This window comes from Bos mutus, chromosome 3, assembly GCF_027580195.1.
Source record: "Bos mutus isolate GX-2022 chromosome 3, NWIPB_WYAK_1.1, whole genome shotgun sequence".
NCBI lineage: Eukaryota > Metazoa > Chordata > Mammalia > Artiodactyla > Bovidae > Bos > Bos mutus.
In genome coordinates this window covers 23,394,884-23,421,337 of record NC_091619.1, presented here as the reverse complement: position 1 = coordinate 23,421,337, position 26,454 = coordinate 23,394,884, and the positions used below count along the sequence as shown (strand labels likewise).

At 41.4% G+C, this 26,454-nt stretch overlaps 1 long non-coding RNA gene across 3 annotated transcripts in view; it reads right to left on the bottom strand.

The window, feature by feature from the left end:
* Window positions 1–5,170: 5,170 nt before the first annotated feature.
* LOC138985834 (uncharacterized) overlaps window positions 5,171–26,454 on the bottom strand; it is a 96,005-nt gene continuing 74,721 nt past the window's right edge. For 2 of the 3 annotated variants that reach the window (XR_011462793.1, XR_011462792.1), the window contains exon 6: window positions 18,541–19,869. This is a non-coding gene — a long non-coding RNA (uncharacterized lncRNA). Of the gene's footprint in view, window positions 5,251–10,887; window positions 11,020–18,540; window positions 19,870–26,454 lie in introns of those variants that run through there. The other variant, XR_011462796.1, reaches the window with a different exon arrangement.

Genomic DNA, 26,454 nt, shown 5'->3' with positions numbered 1-26,454 from the left:
GTGCTTCATCCAGCCTGGCATTTTGCATGATGTACTCTGCATATAAGTTAAATAAGCAGGGTGACAATATACAACCTTGACTGTATATGGTCAGGGTTCCAAATCAAGGTTCTGATTTGGAACCCGTCTATTGTTCCATGTCCAGTTCTAACTGTTGCTTCTTGACCTGAACACAGATTTCTCAGGAGGCAGCTCAGATGATCTAGTATTCCCATCTCTTTAAGAATTTTCCAGTTTGTTGTGATCCACACAGTCAAAGGCTTTCACATAGTCAATTAAGCAGAAGTAGATGTATTTCTGGAACTCTCTTACTTTTTCGATGATCCAATGAATGTTGACAATTTGATCTCTGGTTCCTTGGCCTTTTCTAAATCCATCTGGAACATCTGGAAGTTCATGGTTCACATACTATTGAAGCCTGCCTTGGAGAATTTTGAGCTTAGAATTACTTTGCTAGTGTGTGATGTGAGTGCCATTGTGCGGTAGTATGAACATTCTTTGGCATTGCCTTTCTTTGGGACTGGAGTGAAAACTCACCTTTTCCAGTCCTGTGGCTGCTGCTGAGTTTTCCAAAAATTCCTTAGGTAATCAATTTTAGAAATGTACCCTCAGCATAATGCATGTAAGCTCCTTGAAGGCAGAGGAATTTGAAAATTCTTGACACATAAAATAGTAAAAAATAAATATTTGTCAAATGAATGTAATCTGCATTTGCGGAATGGATATAGTATGTGAAATAAATTACATGTTTGTGGAATGTGTTATTTGAGTATGATCTTAAGAAAGATCTTAATCCTTCTGAGATAGCATCTAGAACAGTGTTTTCCAGACATTTTGGACTACCACCACAATAAATACATTTCAAATTTGTACATATAGTCTATGCACAGGCATGCATGCATGCTCATATACATGTGCACAAACAGGTGTGCACACAGGAAAAGGCTTTATAAAATAGGTTTATCTTTATACTTGTGATGCACTATTAACTTCTATCTAATCTCGTCTATGGAAAACAATGCTGATCCCAGACCCACTGAATAGATTTCATAACTTCTAATGATTGGAGACTGTCATTTTAATAAAATACTGAGAATAGAGCTGCCATATGACCCAGAAATCCCATTGCTGGTCACACACCCAGAGAAAACCAGAACTGAAAGAGACACATGTACCCCAATGTTCATTGCAGCACTAGTTATAATAGCTAGGACATCAAAGCAACCTAGATGTCCACTGGCAGATGAATGGACAAGGAAGTTGGGGTACATATACACAATGGAATATTACTCAGCTATGAAAAGGAACACATTTGAGTCAATTCTAATGAAGTGGATAAACCTGGAGCCTATTATACAGAGTGAAGTAAGTCAGAAAGAGAAAGACAAATACTGTATATTAAAGCATATATATGGAATTTAGAAAGATGGTACAGATAATTCTATATTCAGGGCAGCAAAGGAGACACAGATGTAAAGAACAGACTCTTGGACTCATGGGAGAAGACAAGGATGGAATGATTTGAGAGAATAGCATTGAAACATGTATATTACCATATGTAAAATAGATGGCCAGTACAAATTTGGTGCATGAAGCAAGGCACCCAAAGCCAGTGATCTGGGACAACCTGGAGGGATAGAGTGGAGAGGAGGTGGGAGGGGGGTTCAGGTGGGATGGGGACACATGTAAGCCTATGGCTGATTCATGCTGATGTATGGCAAAAACCATCACAGTATCGTAAAGTAATTATCCTCCATTAAAATAAATAATTAAAAAATATAAAAAGAAAACTGCTCTGGAATAGAGATCAAAATAAAGACAAAGTAAAACAAAATAAATCTAAAATGTATATAAGAACCCGTTACTATAAATGTATTAAGTTGCCTGGGTATGAAAAATAGCTAGGTTGTGGATAAATTAATATAAAGTATGATCCTTGTAAAGACATTTAAAATGTCTTAAAAATATGAACAATCATAAATGCAGCAAAAAAAAAAAAGCAAAATAAAACAAAATGTACTGTGTAAGCCAAATAAAGCTAGTTTGGTTCTAATTTGACCCATGGTCAGTTGGTCTGTCACTTTTTGATCTAGAGGATAGAATGCAATTTTAGACATTTTAAACAATTCACAAATGTCTTAAATGTGAGAGTGCAATTTCATTCTTAGTCATTGAGTTTCCTCATCTACCTTCAATTTCTTCTCTCTTCAGGCATATTAGCAGTGATCAAAGAAATAGGCCCTTTCAATAAAATAGAAATGACTATTACAGTCTCAAATGAGATGCACAGATCAGTTTACCCAATTAGATGCTACCCACTGACAACTTTCCCATTCAGTGGTTGTTCAGTCACTAAATTGTGTCTGATTCTTTGTAATCCCATGAACTACAGCACACCAGGCTTCCCTGTCCTTCACTATCTCCATGAGTTTACTCAAACTCATGTCCATTGAGTCAATGATGCCATCCAACCATCTCATCCTCTATCGTCCCCTTCTCCTCATGCCCTCAATCTTTCCCAGCATCAGCGTCTTTTCCAATGAGTCAGTTTGTCGCATCAGGTGGCCAAAGTAGTGGAGCTTCAGCTTCAGCATCAGTCCTTCCAATGAATATTCAGGACTGATTTCCTTTAGGATGGATTGTTGGATCTCCTTGCAGGCCGAGAGACTCTCAAGAGTCTTCTCCAACACCACAGTTCAGGAGCATCAATTCTTTGGTGCTCAGCTTTCTTTATAGTCCAACTCTCACATCCATACATGACAACTGGAAAAATCATAGCTTTGACTAGACAAAATGTTGTCAGCAAAGTGATGCCTCTGTTTTTTAATGTACCATCTAGATTTGTCATAGATATTCTTCAAAGGAGCAACTGTCTTTTAATTTCGTGGCTACAGTCACCGTCCTCATTGATTTTGGAGCCCAAGAAAATGGCATGTGTGTTTAAGTGTGTTGTTGTCATTATCATATTATTACTCTGCCTATAGTTCATTTTTTGAAAATATTTGAAATTTCTATATCTGAGTTTGTCCTTATGATATGAAAATATCTTTTCCTTTTTTAACGTTCAATGAGAGCTACTCATGATCTTAAATTCTGCTTTCTTGTCCTACACGCATACTCCTTTTTATTTTGCACAGAAATAAATTTTAACTTAAAATAATTTCCACACCTACTCTGTTTAGTTAAAGAAGAGCTACGAAACATTAAATTTAATTTATGAAGCCCTCTATTTGTGTTCCAGTTCTCTGCACATACACATCGTGGTGATGCTGTGTCTCTATATGCCAATGACATTAGAGTTCTGGCAAAACTCAATATGTAATCAATTATCACCTGTCATGAATAACTTTTAAGATCCAGCCAGATATTTTAGAAATAGTGCTTAGCTCCACTGAGAAGGGAAATCTCCCTCTGAAAGTAGTATGGCCCTCCTCCTTAAATCTCTTACTCAAAGGAGTTTGGACAACTTTCAGCTTAGTCAATGTGAAGTAAGAGTCCAGCAACTTACATCTTAAAAAACATTTTAGCTATTTCAAAACTGCTTCGAAGAGTATGCTTGTTGCTTAGAAAAGAAACGATAACAAATCTTTAATCATTTTTTTTCCCTGTAGGGAGCAAAAATCTTAAATACACCAGTTACAGGCCAGCACCTCTTTTTTTCTCCTTCCTTTAATGCTTGTTTTGATTTCAAACTCACCCATTAAGAAGTACTGGATTCTGTCTCTTAGGATTCCCATAGTGTTGTACCTTCTTTTCCTTTTCTTTACTTGATTTTCTCACAAAACATAAAAATAAATGGCTATACTACCGTCCGGAGACAATTGTTAATATCCTGACAAAACTGCTTTTCTAGGCTTAGACACATATTTTTGTTTTCTCAAATATTATCAGCTGGCTCTGTGATCTGCTTTTCTCCTAATTAATAACATAATGTGATCATCTCTTTGTGTCACATTTAATTGACTCCTAACTATCTCTACCAATGGCAGGAAGCTCTAATGAGGAGAATTTCCACATGCTCCCCACCCTTAAATTGGATAGGTTTTCACATGAAGTGAGATAACTCAGGCTGGTCCATGGTCGTCACTACGTACTCTCTCAGCCTCACACACTCTTCCCCACATATTCAACAGGTGCCCAGCCAGGATCATGAGCCATTTGACCCTACTGTGTGTAGCTGGGGGAATCAGTTCTAATGAATTGAAATTGATTGTGTAGAGACACAAAAAACATAGCCTATTTACCTGCATTGCTTCCTATAAATCAGAGGATTACGGCTTTAAACATAATCATTGTCATAGCACCAGAAAGTTGAGCAGTTACTCTGTATAATTTCCTGAATTTAGGTATATTGGGATTAACAGATCAGTTACCGTGGTCTATGGATAATGCTAAGCTCCTTGTCTTACCTTCAGTAGATTTCCAATACGTGCCATCAAGACATAAATGGTCTTCCTGAACAATCTGGATACTAATAAACTTAATGCACTTTTTCCCCAGTTTAAGAAGGTGCAGTAAGTTTCCTGATGAGAAACTTTCTATAAATCTCACCGACCTGCATTCCTGGGAAGGATTTCTGAAAATGACTGCATCATGCCAACTGATTCCTAATGTTGAAGCCACTCTAACCTATTCGAGGGGTTGGGTTATCTCTTCTAGACTCAATATGTGAAATGCCTCTAGGTAGATCTTCTGACCTGCCTTTAAGGGAACAGGCTTTCTTAAACCTCCAGGGGGCAGCCCCATACCATCTGTGATGAGGTACAGGGTTGGACTGTTGGGAAGAGGGCAGAGTTTCTGTACCTTGTTCAGACAGACAGCAGGGCCCACAAAAAGCTGCTGACATGGATATTTGCATGAAATTCATAGCACCTTCCAGGGACACAGCATGGGGCGGGGTGAGTGTGGGGCAGAGATGAGCTCTCTTTCCAGGCTAAATAGTCAAGGCTCCTAATCCCGACACTTTTAGATATTGTCAGTGAGTTCTTGAGGAGTTTGGTAGTTTGTGTCCACAAAGTAACTGCAGATGACTGATCACGTTACAGCAGTCTGTTTCCTAGGATTTGAGGACACAAAAAGCATGTGCATTCATTGTATTTTGTGTGTATGTGTGTTATTAAACTTGGGAAATTAAAAAAAAACACCATTCAAATATCTGTTTGAATCCATACCTGCAGTTCCCTGAACTGTCTGTGGCTCAGTTTATCCACTCAAAGCTATATCCTTTAGCATTCGACATTGGCCTCCCCACTAAAAGACAAGAAAAATGCAGTGATTTAGATGCTTGTATTTTCTGCAGAAATATAAACCACTCAAAGAAAAAGAGACTCATTAGTGTTTTCGAAGCCCCCACTCAGTTCAGTTCAGTTCAGTTGCTCAGTCACGTCCAACTCTGCGACCCCATGGACTGCAGCACGCCAGGCTTCTCTGTCCTTCTCTGTGTCCCAGGGTTTGCTCAAACTCATGTCCATTGAGTTGGTGATGCCATTCAGCCGTCTCATCCTCTGTCATCCCCTTTTGCTGCCTTCAATCTTTCCCAGCATCAGCGTCTTTTCCAATGAGTCAGTTCTTTGTATCAGGTGGCCCAAGTATTGGAGCTGCAGCTTCAGCATCAGTGCTTCCAGTGAATATTCAGGACTGATTTCCTTTAGGATTGACTGGTTTGATCTCCTTGCAGTTCAAGGGACTCTCAAGAGTCTTCTCCAGCACCACAGTTCAAAAGCATCAATTCTTGGGAACTCAACCTTCTTTATGGTCCAATTCTCTCGTTCATACATGACTAATGGAAAAGCCATAGCTTTGAAGCCCCCACTAGAAATGCTTAATAGCTAAAGCTGGTGGAAAGCAGATTCTATTATGGAATCTATAGGAGTCATAAGTGTGTAAGGAATGAACACTTGGCTTGGTTCATTTTTGGCTCTAAAGATTCCCACTGCTTTCTTTAGAGAGATAAGATCAGAAAGGATTCTCCACTGATAGACCAACCTTTTACAGTGGGTCATTTTGTAGAAATACTCATCAAGCATTTCATGTGGGGTTTCAAAAACACTAATGAGTCTCTTCTGTTTTCAATGAATTAATTTTAGTGGGATATCCAAGAACACAAAATAGGCATCTAAACCTCTGCATTGTTTTCCTTCTTGGGGGAGAAGTGTTAGATGCTGGGGAGGTTTGCAGAATGTAGCTACGCTAAGAGAGGCCTGGTCTAGAATAGAATGTTGGAGGAAAATCGAAGAGTCCCCCTCTCCCCCTGGTGCTTGGAACCCCCAGTTCTCAGTTGTAGGAGAAAATCAAGCAGAATGTCAAAAAAGGTGGGTAGCAATCATATTGAAACCAGTTCTATACAGAAGTGACATTCTGTGCTTTGCTGATCATTTAAGTTGAGGCAAAGATAAAATTATTAGCATTCCTCACGCCCGTTTCCCTGAGAAATGCTTCCTAGAGGGAAACTCTCATTTAGGAGCTTCAAGGACTGTAGAGCTGCTTGAGCAGGAATTGTGTGTTTCACACGGACACACACAACACACATATGCATGCACCTATGCAACAGCTTGCTGGGGTGGTCCCACTCAAGGAATTCAACTGCAGGGAAGCAACTGACTGATGTTATCTTAAAAAAAAAGAAAACAATTCAAATGTTCATCCTTGCACATAAAAAGAAGTCTAAAGAAAAGTCAGTTCTTAGAGGGGACCTCTCTTGGAAGATGCTGCAGAAGAGGAGCTTAAATTCCCTTCATAAATCCTGAGGTACATGACATGTGTACCTCATGGCTGCCCTCTCTTGGATAGCTGATCCAGCTAGACTTGGAGGTCTCCCAGCCTCGAGACTTAAGAGTAACAGCTTAGCCATGAGTTTCTGGGCTGGGCAAAGTGAGATTTAACCTCTCATCTAGTATTACTCATTCCTAAGTTGAGAGTTCATCCATCTGTGATGTTGTTTCAAAACATTTTAGTAATACTACTTAACACTGAGCATTTTGAACCCATTATGTTATTTAACCCTCACAACTATCCTGTTATGATGATACTATTAACTCTATTTTCCAGAAGAGTATGCTGGGCTTCCTTGGTGGCTCAGCTGGTAAAGAACCTGTCTGCAATGTGGGAGACCTGGGTTCGATTCCTGGGTTGGGAAGATCCCCTGGAGAGGGGAATGGCTAACCACTCCAGTATTCTTGCCTGGAGAATTCCATGGACTGTACAATCCATGGGGTCACAAAGAGTTGGACACAACTGAGAGACTTTCACTTTCACACTTTCACATGCCCTATGCCTCATAGGTGGAAAGGTGCAAAACCTGACCTTGAGCATGGGTACTTTCCACTATAAATGCAATGTTATTTCCCCTGCATCATCCTAAATGCCTGTACGCCTGTTATGGATATAGTTTCCTGGTAGGTTATCATAATAAGTACATGAACATCAGACAAAGAATGGCCATGAAATATGACTGACCAAATAAGGCACATTAAAAATTATTCTCATCACCACATGGTCTCACCTATACACATACTTAGTTGTAGCTTTTATCTATGCTCACTGTTAGTGTGTTTATCTGATTCCCTGAGGATTCTGATAAACACTCCCTGTCCCTACTCACCTCTAGGCCCTGAACAGCTGGATCCGCCTTCCATCCCAAATAAGCATCCCCATCTTGGTAATAAAGACTGTCAGGATTTATCTCTTCCTTCCTCCCAGACTCCTGTATCCCAGTCAGATGGGATGGCCAAGATTCTCAGGTCATTTCCTTGTCACTGGACTCTCTTCTCCTAAACCAACCCACTGGCACAGCTCTCTAACCCCGGACGCCTTCACCAGGAACTCACTGTCTGTCTTCAGCAAAAATCTCCAATCCTCAACTCCTTCCTGATCCTATCTTAACCCAAACTTGACTCTTCTCTGAGGGTACTTTCTTTATAGCTCTCTCAGGCAGTGCCTATTTCTTTCCTGTAGCCAGGGGGCTTGCAGAGAAGGTGATGGCACCCCACTCCAGTACTCTTGCCTGGAAAATCCCATGGACAGAGGGGCCTGGTGGGCTGCAGTCCATGGGGTTGCTAGGAGTTGGATACGACTGAGCGACTTCACTTTATTTTTTCACTTTCATGCATTGGAGAAGGAAATGGCAACCGACTCCAGTGTTCTTGACTGGAGAATCTCAGGGACAGGGGAGCCTGGTGGGCTGCCATCTATGGGGTCGCACAGAGTCAGGCACGACTGAAGTGACTAGCAGCAGCAGCAGCAGCAGCCAGGGTGCTTGAGGTGTTTTCCTTACTCTTCATTCATTGGCTTTCATGGTCTCCTCCAGAGCATTCTTCTTCCCCCCTCTCTACCAACTTCCCTGGCCTCCTTATTGCCGTGCTCTTGGGCTCTACTGCCTACTCCTTTTTCTTGTTGTATCAGCTACAGCCCTCTAGGTTACTCCCCTTCATGTCTTGAATATTTCAGCACCTTGCTGATGCGCAACTCTATAAAACAATTCCTATAATAATGCATGATGTTTTCAATCTCTTGGGGGCAATGAATGCCCTGAACAGTCTGTTCTCTGGCTCCTCTTGCTCTTACTAAGGGCTTCCCTCTGGCTCAGTGGTAAAGAATCCATCTGCCAAGCAGGAGATGCGGGTTCCATCCCCGGGTCAGGAAGATCCTCTGGTGAAGGAAATGGCAACCCACTCCAGTATTCTTGCCTGGGAAATCCCATAGACAGAGGAGCCTGGCAGGTTATAGTCTATAGGGTCACAAGAGTCAAGCAGGATTTAGCAATTAAACAACAACAACTTTTACTAAACCACTCATTCTTAGAATGAGTTCTGTCCTAGTTTAGTCACGACCAAGAACTGAAGCTACTTGCAACCTCATTTCAAGCATTCCTCTCCATGATTAACACTGCCTATCTTTTAAATTCATTCCATCTATTCTCATCTCCAACAGTTCCCCAACTCCACAGAAAGCTACAAATCTATGGATTCCACTCCATTTTCTCTACCAGTCATCTTTCCTTGTTTCTTCTTTTTTCTCCCACCTTTGATTCCATGGTTCATCATCATCATCATGATCTTGTACATAAACAGCTCTCTCATTCCTCTCTCCCATTACCATCCTCATCTAGCAAAACCACAATTTTAATTAAACCAAAAATCTCTGACTATTCCCTATCATTCCCAAGAAGCTGAATGCAACTGGGGCACAAAGCGCTCAACCTTATGGATGGAGCTCACATTTAAGCCATGACCACTTAATGCAGGTGGGCCCTTGTGCTGCCCAGTAAGTCTACTCTACTTTCCTTTACCAGTCACTCCATCACACTCCTAGATGACTGCTTTACTTCTGTTCTTATTAAACCTCCAGCATCTCCTCCAACTTCCCTCTTAACCATTACCTAGCTTCATATTTCATGAAGAAAACAAAGAACCAAGGAAACTCTGTGTATCTGTTTCCATATTTTCTTCCTTCCACCCTCATTATGGATGTGCTAAAACCTTTTGTATATGGACTTGAGCCCATCCCCTCTCACCTACCTGAGGGCATCTGTTATGGGCTGAACCGTGTCTCTCCAAAATTCAGATATTGATGTCTTAGCCCCCAGTACCTCAGAATGTGACTGTATTTGGAAATAAGGTCTTTAAAGAGATAATTAAGTGATATCATATGGATGGAATCTAATCCAATAAGAGTGGTGTCCTTATAGGTGATTAGGACACAGGTACAAAGGGCAATTATGAAGACAACTGAAAAAGACAGCATTTACAAGCCAAGAAGAGAGGTCTTTAGCAGAAACCAATCCTACCAACACCTTGATTTCAGACTCCTAGCCTCCAGAACTGAGGCAATACATTTCTATTGTGAACCACCTAGGCTCGATACTTTTGTTATGGCAGCCCAGGCAAACTAATACAGCATCTCTCCTGAAATTCTTTGTATGTTTCTATATCATCAACTTTTTCCTTTCTACTAACCTATTCACATCACAAACAAGCTACATGTGGTACTCTATTGTCAATAACAAGACAAAACCCTGCCTTGGCCTCACATTGCCTTCCAGCTCTGCTCCTTTATAGGAAAACACCTCAAAGGCATTATCCCTCTTCACTGCTTCAATTATTGTCTTCTTGGGATCCTCTCGACCAACTCTAGTTGGGCTTTCAGCCCCATCACTCCATCAAAATATTTTCTTCTGAGTTTAGCTATGACCTTAGTAAGTAGGCTCTTCTCAGTCTTTCTCATTTATCAGTATACCTGATGTGATTTCTTTTGAAAAAAATTCTCTTGGCTTCCAGTACTATGTTTTCCTGGTCTGGTTATTCTGATCTGTCTGGTTACTTCTTTTCTGTATTTTGGCTTGTTCCTCCTGACTTTTGCTACCTCTTTTTATGTCATGGTTTCCAGAGCTCAATCCTAATTTTTTTCTTTTCTTCTCTTTTTTAGTAACTTTTTTTGGCCATGCTGTGCAACTTGCAGGATTTTAGTTCCCTGACCAAGGGTTGAACCCTGGCCCACAGCAGTGAAAGCAGAGAGTCCTAACCACCGGACTGTCAGGGAACTTCCTTAGATTTCTTTTCTGACTACACTCACTCTTGGGTAAAATGTCATCTTAAGGTCTTTGCTTCACAAGTACTCTCTATGCTGATGACTCCCAAACTTGTAACTTTGACTCAGGCTCTTCCCTGAACCATAGAATACTCTATTTGGATGTCCATAACATTTTGAACTCGAGCAGCTCAAAAGAGAACTCTTAAACTACCTTCCAACCTTGCTCCTCTTACATTCTTTCTCATCCTACAAATGCTTCAGTTTCTCAGGGAAAAACCGTGGAGTCATGTATCTCTTCTCTTTCAATCATATCACATCAAATTCAAAGCAATTTCCTAGAGGTTTTTTCTTCAAATATACCTGGAATCCATCACGCCTCAGCACCTCCACAGCATCTCATCTGGTCCAAGTCATCATCTTCAGTTCCCTGGACTAGTGAAGCTGTCTTCCAGCAGCTCGTCTTGCTTCCACAGGGGCCACTGATGATCAGTTCTATAACCAAAGTGGTGCTTTTAAAACTTGTCGGTCTGTCTACCCCCATGCCCTGGCAAATGCTTAACTAGCATCTCATTTCACTCAGAGAAGATCCAAAATCTTTACCATGACCTCAGGATGTAATGTGATCTGGCTCCTTGACATCTCTCTGACCCTCTGTCTTCTAGGCTCCACTTACCTGTTCTGTTCCCTCTGCACAGCTTCTCTCTGTTCCTACAACTTAGCACAAACTCCAGAGAAGGCAATGGCCCCCACTCCAGTACTCTTGCCTGGAAAATCCTGTGGATGGAGGAGCCTGGTGGGCTGCAGTCCATGGGGTCGCTAAGAGTCGGACATGACTGAGTGACTTCACTTTCACTTTTCACTTTCATGCATTGGAGAAGGAAATGGCAACCCATTCCAGTGTTCTTGCCTGGAGAAAACCAGGGATGGGGAAGCCTGGTGGGCTGCCGTCTATGGGATCGCACAGGGTCGGACACGACTGAAGCGACTTAGCAGCAGTAGCAGCAGCACAAACTCTCTGTTGCAGGGGCCATTTCCTCTCTCTCTCTAATGCTCTTTTGCTGATCATCTTCAAAACTCTCTCATATCTTTCAGGCCTTTATTTTTCATCGACTCCTTAGAAGAGAGATCTTGCCTGTATTCTGTGCATAAAATTGTTCCTCTCTCTCTTTTCTCTCCTTCTCCCTCTCTCTCTATCTCTCCCTCTCTACTCTGCTCTGTCTTCATAAAACCTATCAACATCAAACTTCTAATGTATGCATTTTTAACTGAATAAAATATATAGTGAGAAATTTATGAAAAAAATTTTGGTATCTTTATTTCAGATAATTTTATAAAAAAGAAGAAAAAGATTCCTGAATTCTCATTTCCCTTAGTTAATGATTGCTGAGAATTTTGTGCTTGGGAAAATAGCCCCTGATGCACGTCCCAATTTTGGTAAAAACATTATTTTGAAATATACAGGGGATATATAGCTCCTTCTTTATGGCCAAACTCCTATACATTGAACACTGACTTGAATGACAAGGAATCTAAAACTAAATGCTTATGTTGATGAAAAATCAGACTAAGTCTAATTAATGATATTCAACTGAAATATTTAGACCTTTGTTCATTCTATTAGTGAAAAGGAAATATAACAGTAATATCTCCCAGGCTTCATCTTGCTGCTTAGAGTTTCTATACTACTTTCTAGCTCTTCCTGTATTTATTTTACTATGAATCTATAATTATAAGGAATGTTTTCTAGATATATGCTTGCTTTTATTAGATTTGCAACAACAACAACAAACAAACAACAGAGAGGTAGAAATTGCTGCAGCAGCAGCAGGATGTGGCACAGGTAAACGTAGGCAAGACCAAAACAAAATGTCATTTCTGTGGGCTTGGTGAAAGCTCACTGTAAAGTGACTTGAAGGAACATTCCAAGTTAGGGGTTCATAACAAAATGAACAAGTTACTAAGTAGGAAGCAAAATACTTATAGAAGAAAGTAGGTATCGTTTTCTAAGGGATTTCCTCAAAACTACTGACAATGGAGATAAAAATCAATATGGACTTGTCTGCTTTATCTTCAGAGAAGAAATGAACCATCTGTATGTGTGTCCTAAATATTAGCAACAAAAAAGCCCAGGATTAATCTCATGACTAATCATCATTAGTCACTGTTACTCTTTTTTATTGAAAAACCAAATTGAAATTTCATCTAGTGACCGTTTATTTTCCAAAGCTATATGCATATGTCCAAACTCATCAAGTTGTATACATTACATATATATATAAGGTTTTTTATACATCAGTTATACCTCAATAGAGGTGCATTTAAAAAGAAAAATTCTTAAAGTGTAATGCATTAAAAAAAAACACACACATTAATAGTAACCAATCTTCTGAATTCCTATTTAAAACTCTATAGAGTTTTAAATATAGGTTAATAAAGGCAATATTTGATTACTTTGATTATTCTTTGTTGTTAAAAGATTGCTGCCACGTAAAATTTGGAATTTAGGGCTGTCTGTTCCTTTTAAATAAAGAATATTTAATATTTTTATTATAATGCATAAATGTTTTCACCATCACTTCACCAACAATACAAGAATATTTTACATTCACCTGGTTCTTCTGAATGCTGCAGGAACTGCAATGGTTCCTAATTTTTTTCTTGGACATAGTAACAATAGAAACTTGGAGAAAAGGAATATATTCCTTAAAAATATACCCTTTGAGATTCCTTTGTATAATAATATATTTCTATACTAATAATCCATATCTTATATTCATATAGTACTTTGTAATTTACAAAGTCCATCATTAACTTTTTGTCTTTTGACAAATTGATCTTTATAATAATTGTATGATGTATGGCTTACATACAATTTATCAACAATGAAATATAAGTTCCATAGGCTTAAGCTACTTTTTAGAGAAACACAATTAAACAAAATGAAATTACTATCTGTATTTATTCTGTTTATCTGTAGAGGTTTGACCCCTGTCACTTCCCTACCTCCAATAAGATAATTTAAGAAATTGTGAGTCCAAGGCTTGTGTTGCCATCAATGTGTTCAAAGTAGGCAGACAGTAGAAGAAAAATAAATACTTTATTCTCAAGACAGCAGCTCAGATGGGAACTCCAAATCCTGGGGTAGCAGCACCATGAGAGCAAAGAGGATGGAGTTGGGCAGGGAAGATATTTAAGGACAGGTATTTGCTCTCTGGAATGTTTGATTTTTTCGGCTTGACCTCCAAAGCAAAAAACCATTACTCAAATCCTGTCTTTCATCAAGTTTCAAGTCTCTGAGATCAACGGCAGGGCTCTGACTTTCTATTTCTAGCATGGGGTATTGGATAAATATTCATTTAGAACTTTCACCTCCCTCTGACAAAGCCTCACAGATGAAGTGCAAAACTGAGGCTCTGGCTGTTTGTGCTTATTAAAGGCCCCCAGGTACCTTTTACAAGAATTGGGTGATTAACATTCACAATCTTGGCCTATTTCCAACAAGGAGAAAGAAATTGTGCTGCAATATCGCAGGCTTGCTCCTGTAGTTTCCACTGGGTGAAACACAACCCAGTAACTGTGACCCGGGTAGGCTGGTCAGGGTAGAGTAGTTGTGAAAAACCCATTCTCACTATGTTTTAATTTAGGACATCTGAGGACCACCTGGTTGAAGGAAACCAAATTTACCACTGCCTTCAAAGGAGGGGAGAATCAAGGCTTAGGAGTAATTTACTTCAATCAATTTCAACTTCGCTTCCCTGGGCTGTTTTTCTCCTCACTCTGAAAGGCCCTGGCTCTAGGCAACAGCGTGTGCATGTTTCAGAACACCTGGTGGATACACACCTATAGCTGTGTCTTTTCACTCTGGGTTCGGAATGGTGGCTTCAAGGTTAAAATACCTGCCTTGTATTTTAGCTTGGGAGTAGACGGCACAAAATAAACAGCCTCGTGATTCTTGCTGCAAGTGTAGAGAAGGGGAAGAGAGTAGGCAGAGCAGGAGAAAAACTTGGCTCAGTTTTGCACGTGCTTTGTATTTCAAACCTTCTGGTAGTCTGGTTTGCATACCCTTGTTAAAAATCACTCTCCATAAAATGGCTTATGCTATGCTATGCTATGCTATGCTAAGTCACTTCAGTCGTGTCCAACTCTGTGTGACCCCACAGACGGCAGCCCACCAGGCTCCCCCGTCCCTGAGATTCTCCAGGCAAAAACACTGGAGTGGACTGCCATCTCCCTCTCCAATGCATGAAAGTGAAAAGTGAAAGTGAAGTCGCTCAGTCATGTCCGACTCTTAGAGACCCCATGGACTGCAGCCCTCCAGGCTCCTCCATCCATGGGATTTTCCAGGCAAGAGCACTGGAGTAGGATGCCATTGCCTTCTCCGATAAAATGGCTTGGTGGACATCAAATGGCCCTTATGGAGTGACCTATTAGTTGAGTCAATAAATATGAAGTATGTAAGTTTCAAATGACCCAAAGTTCACAAACCAAAGGAAAACAATCTGTAGAATGTGGAAAGGACCTAAACACATTTCTAGAAAGCAACCTCTTAGCTGTAGTCAGTAGTTAAGTGTTCACATAAAAGCATGTGCAACCCCAAGGTTTTGATTTTGAAAAAGAAAGCGGTCACCAGGAGAGGGTCTAATTTGTAGACACTGATAAGAAAGACTGATAGTGGTTTGTTAAGTCCCAGGCTTTATCATTGCCAAAATTTATGGAATACATACAGAAAACACATTTCTAAAGATAAATAAGTGGACAAATCTACACTGCTTTAAGTCTTAAAAACATGTTTGGATCTAAGGCTATAGAGAGAAGGCAGATACAAATGTTTGGAAACGTAAGTGAAATAAAAGGGGAGACAGGTTTGCAGATTAAGCCATTGCCACCCATCTTCTCTAGCCTATTTATTTTAGGGTGAGGCCTGGATACTCTTTCTTCTCAGAGGGGATTCTCCTAACACCACTTAAGCCAGTAACTCTCTAGATCTTACCCCAGGGGCCCAACTTCTGGCAAAGCTCATTCCTGCCAGTTTTCTGCTAGGGTCATTTTAGCCATTTCAAAAGGCAGAAGAGGTTGCAAATGTGTGGTAAGTCACTAATCACTCAGAAATTGCTTGTCATTATAGAAGAAAATGACAACAATGAAACAGGCCCCAGATAACTGATTTGGTCATGGAACATGGGAAAATTTGAGTAGACCCAGTCCTAGGCTGGATGAAATTAAAATGCTTTTCATACCATTTCTCTCTTCTTCACATTTCTATCTTCTAGTGAAAGGGCCAAAGGAAAGCTTGGTTGGAAAAGTGAAAGGGACTTTCTCTTGTGAGCCAGAGAACTATCATTTCTTATTCATGCTCTACTTTTAGTGCCTTAAATTGTCAAACAGATATTTCTTGAGCAAGGACCATATCCCAGGCACTTTGTTAAGTGCTGGGAATATAAGGAAAAACAAAGACAAGACACCAGACACTAAAGAGCGGACCCCTTGGGATAGGTGTGGGCACCGGGCAGCTCAGAAACTATCTCTAACAAGGTCAGCAGAAAGTTGAAAGTAAGAAAACAGGATCTTACCCTGCTCTTCCCCACAGCAACAGCTGTGGCCTCTTGCAAAGCAATTAAGCCTGTGGCTAGCATTCCAGTCCCATCTCATCTCAGCAGCCTCCTAGCCTTGGAACGTTCTTGAAGGGAGACTCTTAATCGATTGCATTCCTTTGTTTTTGCCTTGGCATCTCAGATGGTGGCATTCCCAAGGCTGATTAGCTTGGAGTTCCTTCCCTATGAAGCTAAAGCCACCGTGTAATTTCCATTAGACCTGAAAATGATCCTGATTTAAAACATAGATGGAGTCCGTAAGCCGTCGTCTAATCATACTTAAGAATTAACTGGCCCGGGCTGCATGTTCTTCATTTCTTTAGCAGTAAAATTATGCTTAAAAATATGTGCCACTCTTTGTGGACAATCAAATAAGCATGATGACAACCTAGTTTAGAATTGAGTACTCCGTTAAATGTCAGAACACTGATGCTGAAATGCTGTGTGACTGGGTAAGCTACTTAGCTTTCCTCCTTTTGCTTTGTCTTTTCTGTTCTTTTAGTATCTTTGATGTGCCGTTCTTTAGAACTGGGGCTTCCCTGGTGGCTCAGTCAATGAAGAATCTGCCTGCAAGGCAGGAGACCCAAGTTTGACTCCTGGGTCAGGAAGATCCCCTAGAGAAGGAAATGGCAACCCACTCCAGTATTCTTGCCTGGAAAATTCCATGGACAGAGGAGCTTGATGGGCTATAGTCCATGGGATCACAAGAGTCGGATATGACCTAGTGACTAAACGACCACCAACCAAAGTATAGGTAGGTGGGGAGAAGAAGCATCTACAAAAACTTTATCTTCTAACTTTACTGAAAATCTTCTGAGTTCAGTGATTACTTCTGGAGAGGAGCACAGTCTATTGGGGAAACAGACTTCAATGTCAGCAATTAAGGCATCGCAGCCCAGGACTGTCACCGAGGGGAGTGCAGGGTACTGCAGGAGCACACAGGAAGGAGTTGCTCTCCTTCCGGGTGACTGTGCAGGGAGTTTGAGAAGATGTCCAAGAGGTAGTTATTACCAGTGAGCTGAATTTTGAGGGATGTGGAATTCCCTGCATGGAGATGAGGCATACATACTCCTTGTTCTATCCTTGAAAAGGAATAATAGTCTCTGATTCTGCTTTCCTCTCAGAAATACATTGACAGCAGGTACATAAAACACAGAAGGCCTGGGAGTCCAACTCCTCCCTGAATGCCAAAGCACTCAAGCCCCACCAGAAAAACGATGCCCCTTTAGTCTTTAGAACTTCTGAAGGCTTCTCTGCCCGTGCCAGGAAATGCTTGTTAATCTTTTTTCCCCTGGCAAGTGAGAGAAGACCCGCTGACAGACGACTTCTTTATCCTCTCCTGGCTCATAGGACACTGGGGCAGGCACAGCTTGTGGCAACAATGGTTCTGAGTTGCTGTGGGGGAACCAGGGTAGCAGCCAAGGGGTGAACACCTCCCTCCCAGGCCTGAGGCTGGGACCTCCTTCTCCCACCATTGCAGTGGGAGGTCCTTTTTATGGAACTTTCTAGACGTACACTTAGCTTCTCAGTTAGCTCTAAACACTCCTCCCAGTAAGGGTCCTCGGATATAGCCCTCATGAGCTTACAGCTGCCAAGACCTTCATTGCCTCTGTGTGTGCGTAGCTGTCCTGAGGATCAAGGGCACCTCAGTGTGGTGGCAACAGAATGTGCAGATATTATTAAGGTGAACCCCAAACCTCAGCAACCTCAGGGATTTTTGTGTCAAATCAGTCAATAGTGAAAAAGAACAAATATTAGGTAATGCTAGCTAGACCTTGCCATAGTACTCAAAGCTATGCTAAGCACTGGGGATCCCAAGAAAATTCTTGCAAGCAAAAAATGTGAATGCTGTCCATACTGCACCCCATGCCCTGTGAAATCCCTGGGATTCTGCTTCCATATTCATGATGTGGTAAGGAGGACAGGACTTAGGTTACATGATTTTTTCAGAGCTATATCTAAAGTCTGTGGTTCTCTAAATTCACAATGTATGTAACACTCTCAAACCAGGAGAAGACTATGGTTATTTTACGGGAGTGTGGATTTTAAAGACTGATGTAATAAGACATGGTTCCAAGAAAGCATACATGAAAAAGGTGTTACATTTAATATGCTATATTGGTGAGTATGCTACATAGATTGGTGTCTATCTTCATAGACAGTATTATCAATATTAACAACTTTACTGTATAAAAGTAGGGAAAAGAGGTCACAGGTAGATTAAGTACAATATGTATTACTCAAAAAGGTATAGTTCTAAAGTCTCCCCCTCTTACCTGGTGCAAACACCACAGTGGCTTCAAGAATAAGCATCAGAGAAAACGCAGGAAGCAGTTGGATTGGGATAGTGTTGGTTTATGAGGCAGGGAGATCCGAATTTCCCTTTCTGTTTTGTGACCTACGGTATGTTGTCATTACTTTTAGGGCCTTCACTTCTGTGCCTTTCATATTAGGGGTGGCAATGTCATCCTCAAACTGATGTCCTAGGGACAATTGAGAATAATGACAGGTGTGCATTAAGGGCTTTTCTGAGATAAAAGTGCAAAGGGGTGGTCAGTACTCTGTCTGGGGGCTGATGGAGTCCATATGTTTGGCTGTGGGGAGATGTTTCCCTGCACGAGGCTGTTGTGTGTGAGTTCAGTAGGGCTGATGGCGTATAGAAGAGCCTCAGTCATGTTTCACTATTGTTTTAGCCCCCGGTGGGGAGCAAGTCCCCTGTCCCTTGGCTGCCACCCTCACTCAAACTGCCTGAGGATCTCAGAGCATAGGAACTGGCTCAGCTTGGCTTCTTCACCAGGCTAAGCACTCTAAACCTTCATTGTTTATCCCCATCTCCCTTCAATTCACCTATTTACTCACCTGACTTGAGAGTCCCTTGGACAGCAAGGAGATCAAACCAGTCAATCCAAAAGGAAATCAAACCTGAATATTTACTGGAAGGACTTGATGCTGAAGCAGAAGTTCTAATATTTTGACCACCTGATTCGAGGAGCCAACTCATTGGAAAAGACCCTGATGCTGATGAAAATTGAGGGCAGGAGGAGAAGGGGGTGACAGAGGATGAGATGCTTGGCTGGCATCACCAACTCAATGGACATGAGTTTGAGCAAATTCCAGGAGACGGTGAAGGACAGGGAAGTCTGGTGTGCTGCAGTCCATGGGGTCACAAATAGTTGGACATGACCGAGTGACTGAACAATAACAACTCACCCAACAAATATTCATGAAGCCTCAGCTATTTGCTATGTTACTGTTCTGAGCAGGGAGTCCCGGCTCTTTTGGAACATCTCTTGGATGGGGAAGACAGGAAACAAAAAAAACCCCAGATATCATTTCAGGTCATCCTTTATGTGCAGCAAAGAAGAAAATACACAGCATGATGTGAGAGACAGCAGACCATTCCACCTACAGAGATTCAGACTCTGGTGGCTGGGGGTGGGGTCCAGGCACCTGCATTGTTAACCAGAAGGTCAGGGATTCTGCTGTACCTGGTTCTGGATGACTCTTTTAGCATTACTGCTCTAGGGAATGTTCCGAGTGCATGACCCTCGGGGTCGTGGACTCCTTTGTGAGTGGTGCAAGTGGAGTGGGACATGTTTCAGGGTGAAGGTCAATTGCTGTGTGCAGATTCCCACCTGAAGATCCCCTTTCCTGGCACTCTTTCTCACTCCAGCAGCTGCCTTTGGTGCAGGGATGGGCCTTGCCACCTGTTGTCTATAGCCTCACACTCAGAGGATTAATATGTTCTTATCTGAAATGACAGAAAGAGGAGGAGGGGGAAGCAAAATTGTTAACATGGTTCTCCTTATCTCTCCTATCCCAGATCCTTTTCTGATCCCCGCCTTCCTGGGTCCTCCCCCAGCCCTCTCAAATCCGCTGTGAGCAGCTGCTGGCCTCCTGGCCTGATGGGCCTCCTTGCCAGCTGTCTGACGTCACACATCAATCTTCCATCTTTACTGCAAATCTCTGCTGATCAAATTTCACATTTTCAGGACTCTGGCCATAAAGCCCCTTTCTCTGGTATAATTAGTAATTAGAGGAAAAATGTTAGCTAACAGACACTCAATCCCCATCTGTCAAGTGAGGAAATTCCCATTTAAGTGAGGCCTGACCATTCCATCCAGGTGATGGACCCATCATGGTCTGCTCTCTGAACTAAGCGATTCTAAAGGGCAAGAGAGAACTATGTTTTCAAATGTCCATTTGTCTGTACACATACTTTCTGTAATACAATTTAATTCATAACTTTAAAAATCCCTTCCTCTCGTGGAGGATTTAAAAATCCTCCACCCTGTGTTTAATAAAGTCAAAGGAAATATTATTAGAAGTTCCTCTAACACACACTCCCTAGGCTGTTATTAGAACATCCTCATGAGTCCCTCCTGAAAGGCTGGCTGCAGCTGCCAGTTAGTCAATGAAGGGTCCTCAGTATGAAAATGGAAGTTTTAGGAAAAGCCCTGTGGGAAGCTGACGTGATACTACAGATTGGCCTAAGTGGGGACAGTTTTGGTTGAGGACAATCTTTCCTTATTAATTGTTTCTGGCACTTCTAAATGAATCTCATGAAATACTCCCAAACCCATGCTTTTGGTTGTTGCTGTTGTTCAATCACTTAGTTGTGTCTGATTCTTTGTAATCCCATGGACTGCAGCACACCAGGCTTCCCTATCCTTAACTAACTCCCAGAGTTTGTACAAAGGCATGTCCATTAAGTTGGTGATGCCATCCAACCATCTCATCCTCTGTTACTCCCTTCTCCTACCGCCCTCAATCTTTCTCAGCATCAGGGTCTTTTCCAATGGGTCGGCTATTCACATCAGTTGGCCATACTTTCAGAGATTTAGTTATTATTTAGCTAAACATGGGCCACTTGCCCCATACGGATACCCTAATTAAACACACAAATACAACTCCCCATATTGAACATGTTTCTAGAGAGAGATGACATTTTGCTGTTCTTGGTGGTGGCTGAACTACACCAGGCTGGCTGGATATAGTTTATGCCTTATTTCTGAGGCATAAGCTTAATGAGGACACAAAATCACAGAGGTGGTTCAGAGGCCAATCATCAAGAAGATAAAAGACTTTTAGACCTTGTCATCTGAAGAATGGTTGAATAATTAGAAGATTCAGAGAAGAGAGGCCTCAGAAAGAATGTTGGTTGTTTTCAAATAGTTAAACGGCTTCCATGCTATAAGAACTTGGACTCATTGTATAGAATCTAGTGTTAGTGTTAGTCGCTCAGTCACGCCTGACTCTTTGGACCCCACGGACTGCAGCCCACCAGGCTCCTCTGTCCATTAGATTTTCCAGGCAAGGATACTGGAGTGGGTTGCCATTTCCTTCTCCAGGGGGATCTTCCCAACCCAGGGATTGAACCCGGGTCTCCTGCACTGCAGGCAGATTCTTTCTGACTGAACTACAAGGGATTACAATGACAAGGAGAGGGGTTTTAGCTTCATGTACAAGACATTGGAGTCAGAAGGTCCGGGGTTGAATTCTGCTTCTACCACTTACTAGCTGTTTGATGGTGGCCAGATTTTTTAACCTCTCTATACCTCAATTTTTTTCTCATCTGTAAAGTGGGAATGATAATTGTACCTTATGTGGTTGTGAGAATTGAGTTCATGCATAGAAAGCATTGCAACAGTATTGGACACAAACTAAGTACTGGATATTTATATCACTACAAGAAAATGTGGCATGATCTGGTCTGGAAGTACAAGGTAGCTCGAAGTATTTTCCACAAAACAGAACTAATTGATTTCAGAGAAGAGTTCTGAAATCAAATTGGTTGAACAATCTCTAGCCTTGAGATTCATGCTACACAGGACGGTAAGAGAATGCAAGTTACTTTTGTATAAGCAAATATTTCCCATTTATTTAACCATGGGATTCTCATTTAGTGGAAAGATACAGTGAAATACAGTATTACACTAAACACATTGGAGTAAAAGCTGAATGACAGAATTGGCCAATGAGCCATGCCCTTGGGAACACAGCTATAATTTGGATGAGCTGGGTGGATCTGATTTCTAGAAAGCACTTCTGACAAAGCATCACATATCTGAGAGAAGCTCACGAGGCATCTTAACACCACCACTAACAGTGTAGAGAGACCACATCCATCATGTCTCCCCACCCCCCAAAAAAGTCTGCCTTGAAACTGACAGAAACTTAGGAAGTGAGAGATGGAGAGAAAACAAAACGTTTTTTTCATTTAAATTTATGAAAAAGGTGTTTGTTTATCTCAGACCTTGTGGAAGCTCAGAGCAGTGGAAACACAAAGATGACTAAGACACCATCTTTTCCACCCAATACAGTGAGAAAGCCGCAGGAGTCAAGCACATAGGCTTGTGACACAGTATGATCATTGCCTTAGTGCAAGTTTATAAACAAAACGCCCAAGAGAACAGACAGGAGGGAAAACTAATTCTACTGGAAGGAGACAGGTTTCTGGAGGCGGGGTGGGCGGAGTGACTCCATATCCCCCCTGTGAGGGAAGAATAGGTACGTATTATAGGTAGGTATGTGGGCCAGGGGCAGGTTCTTCATTAGAGAAAGGAAGACTAGAGAGAGAAAGAGACCTGGGGGGAAAGGCACCAGAACAAACAGAGAATGAATTTATGCTCAAAGAAAGAAGACATCAAAAGTGACACCACATTCATAGATGCCTAGGGTTAAGGGGTTCATAATCAAGAGCTCCTGAGGTTTCAAATTTACTTCTATTGCTTGAGAAATCACTTTAATCAACTACACCCTTTTTTGAACTGTTCGACTCTTGACTTCATTTGTAAAATGGAAGAGGGATGGAGTGCATTTCTAAGACCCCCCTCCTGTAATATTCCCTGATTCTGTGAAAGTTAATACGCAAGGATCCGCCATGCTTTGTGTTCCTACTGGAGTCTGCTACCAGCCAGCTCACTCTGTGAAATTTTAAAATCTTCATCTTAAATCCACCACCTTTAAGTACCTAATTATTAGTTTTGCACTTTCCTGACCTCGTCTTCATTTTTCTTTCTCATCCTTTGCTTTCAAAGAGAGAGACTTGAACTCAGAATTCCAAGTTCTGCCTCCCCAGGGCTACAGTGATCATCCGTCTTCTATTCACTGGCATGACGATTCTGTCTCCAGCTAATTTGGTTGCCACAAGACATTGCAAACTCATGTGTTTCTGGTTACTTGCTCCCAAATGTATTACTTTGCATTTTTAAAAGTTGAATCCCATTTTACTTTTTTTTAAACCCATATTTCTATAATCTTTTAATATCATTCATGTGTTCAATGCCTGCCCACACTGGGGTCTGCTTCTACTAAGTTGGTACCATCTGCATGTTCTATTAATCTTTTTTAAAAGAACACTGGATCTAATACTTTTCCCCATGTCTTTTACCTATTACTTCATAGGCCTATGCCTGCTCTGGCACTCAGATCCAAGGTCGCCTTTGCCTTTTAGTCAGAAACACCACTTTGCAAGTGCAGTTAAAAATTCTAAATGCTGCTTCTTTATCTAATAACTGCTTATTTCTTGGGGATTTTAACATCTTGTAGTTAGACGTTATTATTAAAATAGTATTATTCAAACTCCCTCTTTGGGGATGAAGAAACAGGCCCAGAGAATTTAAATATAAAGAAACCAGAATTTAAGGTTCCCATCTTTCAGACCAGAAGTGGAGAGCATACACAAAGGATCTTGCTGTCCTAAAGGTGGTGTAGGAAAGATAAAGAAGGCGGGGGAGGAATGAAGAAGAAATGATGTTATACATTTCCTTGCTCTGAATAGAGCTTCACTGCTGTGGTGCCAATTTGATTCTTAAGCCCCAGGAGTCTCATTCGCCCTGAGATGCATTTACAGTGCTTATGTCTGTACTCTGTCCCTTTCCGCGAGTCTTTAAGAGGACTGCGGGGTCAGGGGGTGGTGGAGCTTATCAACAGTTAAAGGACCATATTCCACAGATTTGTGGACACAGCAGGGGAAACAGCAGGGGAAAGGGAAGGTGGGACGAATTGAGAGAGTAGCACTCAAATGTATATATTACCATGTGTAAAATGGATAGCTAGTGGGAAGTTGCTGTCTAAACACAAAGGCTCAACCCCGTGCTCCGTGACAACCAAGAAGGGTGGGATGGGGTGGGGGTAGGAGGGAGGTCCAAGAGGGAGGGGGCTCGTATACCTCTGGCTGAGTCACATTGTTGTGTGGCAGAAACTGACAGCATTGTAAAGCAGTTATCCTTCAATTAAAAAAACATTTTTCTTAAAGCCATGTTCTAATGGAGAATAGTGTTCAAAATTTCTTCCCCAGTTTGGCCTAATATTTATTTTAAGCAAGATTCCTGGGATTCTTCTCATCCTTCATTAGCCTTCAAAAATATTATAAGTGGATCCTACATATGCTTCTTTGTGCCTAGCGTTGTAGTTTATTGTTTTCCTTAAATCTTTGTGCATTCAGGATTTCCAAATACCTGCAAATATGAGTTAAAATTCATCTTATTTGAACTATTTTTTTTTACTTCCTAACTTATCAGTCATTTGCCTGAATTGTGCAAGAGGTCTAAGAGTTTAGTTCATTATTTTCTGTTGCTGGGTCATTACTCACTGACTTATTTAGAAAAAAAAAATTTTTTTCCAGTGTCTTCTCACTTCATGACAATCATAAATGAAAAATCTTCATTCTTTTTACACTGTTATGCTTGCATTAAGTCATTCTGGTTTTTTTCCTGCCAAGTATTTTTTCTCCAAGTCTTGACTGGGGCTGGGTCTACATGACACCAAAACATCCAAATGAGAAAGAAAAATTCAGTTGAACCACTCAGATGTTTATCCACCAAATCCAGATGTTTGGCAAGTGGGGATGATATTTTTGGATAATGAGTGATTCCTCTACAGTCAACATTTTCATCTTAATGCTTTAATAAAGACACAGCTTGACTATGTGCACGCACTCTGTAAAGAATGGTAGTTTCTGATAGGCTCAACTCCTGTATGAAAAGAACCTCTGCCCACTGGTCTAGGTTGAGATGAAGTATCTTCCTATATGGATACAATGGGCTTATTACCATGAAGAATTGTGGATTACGAAGTGGGCATCTGTCCCAGCATAAATAAATCCAGATGGCAGGAAAAAAAAAAAAAAAAAATCAAGGGAGAAAGAATCAGGAACTTGAATCTTCTTCAGCTGTAGAATCATGGTAAATACTTCTAGATATCCTCCACACTATTCAATTCTTTAAGTCTGCATACTTTGCCTAACTTATTCCTTAATATAATTAAATGAAAAACACACACTTTGCATTTAGACACTGACATTCTGCAAGATTTGAAATGCTGAACGCATGGTACCTTTTACATTCTCTCAATATTCCAGTGAAAAAAGTTTTATTATCTTAATTGATAAAATGATGAAAGTGAGGCTTAGACAGTTTCACAAAAAAGGTAGAAAACATTCAAAGATTAGACTTCAGTCTAGGATTATAGATGTGAAGGATTTTAAAGGCCTTTTAAGGAAAATCCCCACTCAGTGCTTCCACATGCTCCCCATGTGGCACATTTGTTGAGGGGTATCCAAGCAGTTTTAGAGATAAGGAATGGTCTCATCATTATTTTAAGTTTTCCCAAGAACTACCTCTTATGGCTTCCATTTCCTAACCCTCACTTCCTCCCTGAAGCCCCAGGACAAGTCAGGCTGTCTTTTCTACATCATTGTTGTTTGAAGTAATTTATCTTATCCTTTACATCTGACCACCCACTTGTCCTAATATTTCACCAGGACTTCTCTTCTCCAGCTACCTCTGCCCCTCCTATCATGAGGGCTGAGGTTCTACCCAGAATGTGCTCCAGTTTGTTTGTGTTTCTCTTAAAGCACTAAACACAGGGTGGGCCTGTGCTTCCCCGGGGCTCCCCACCCCCAAACCACTGCCCCTGCTTGGAGTGTGGCAGCATGCCACCAAGGTGGGCAGGGGCCTCACCAGCCAGATCTAGAGGGCTTCCATCCTGGGTTGGTTCACTTCTGAGTCCATCCTCACCTTGGAGGCCTGGCTCTTTTGACGGTGAACATTACCTTGAGTACTGCCTCTGTCCAACATGGTTAACCGCTCCTCCTAGCAGCAGCCACTGCCACCTGGCCTCTCCTGGCAGGGTTCCAGCACGAGGTGAGGGCTCTGAAACTTTACATAGCACTAAATAGGTCAGGCTTTCTGACAGGTACCTGGACCACCTACAGATGGAAAGTTTGATCTGGCAGGTAGTTAATCAGCAGCAACAATCCTGGAGGGCAGAGTTGAGGGCAGAGTTGAGAAGCAAATGTCCATGCTCCCTCTATTTGGCGGGGGTGGGCGAG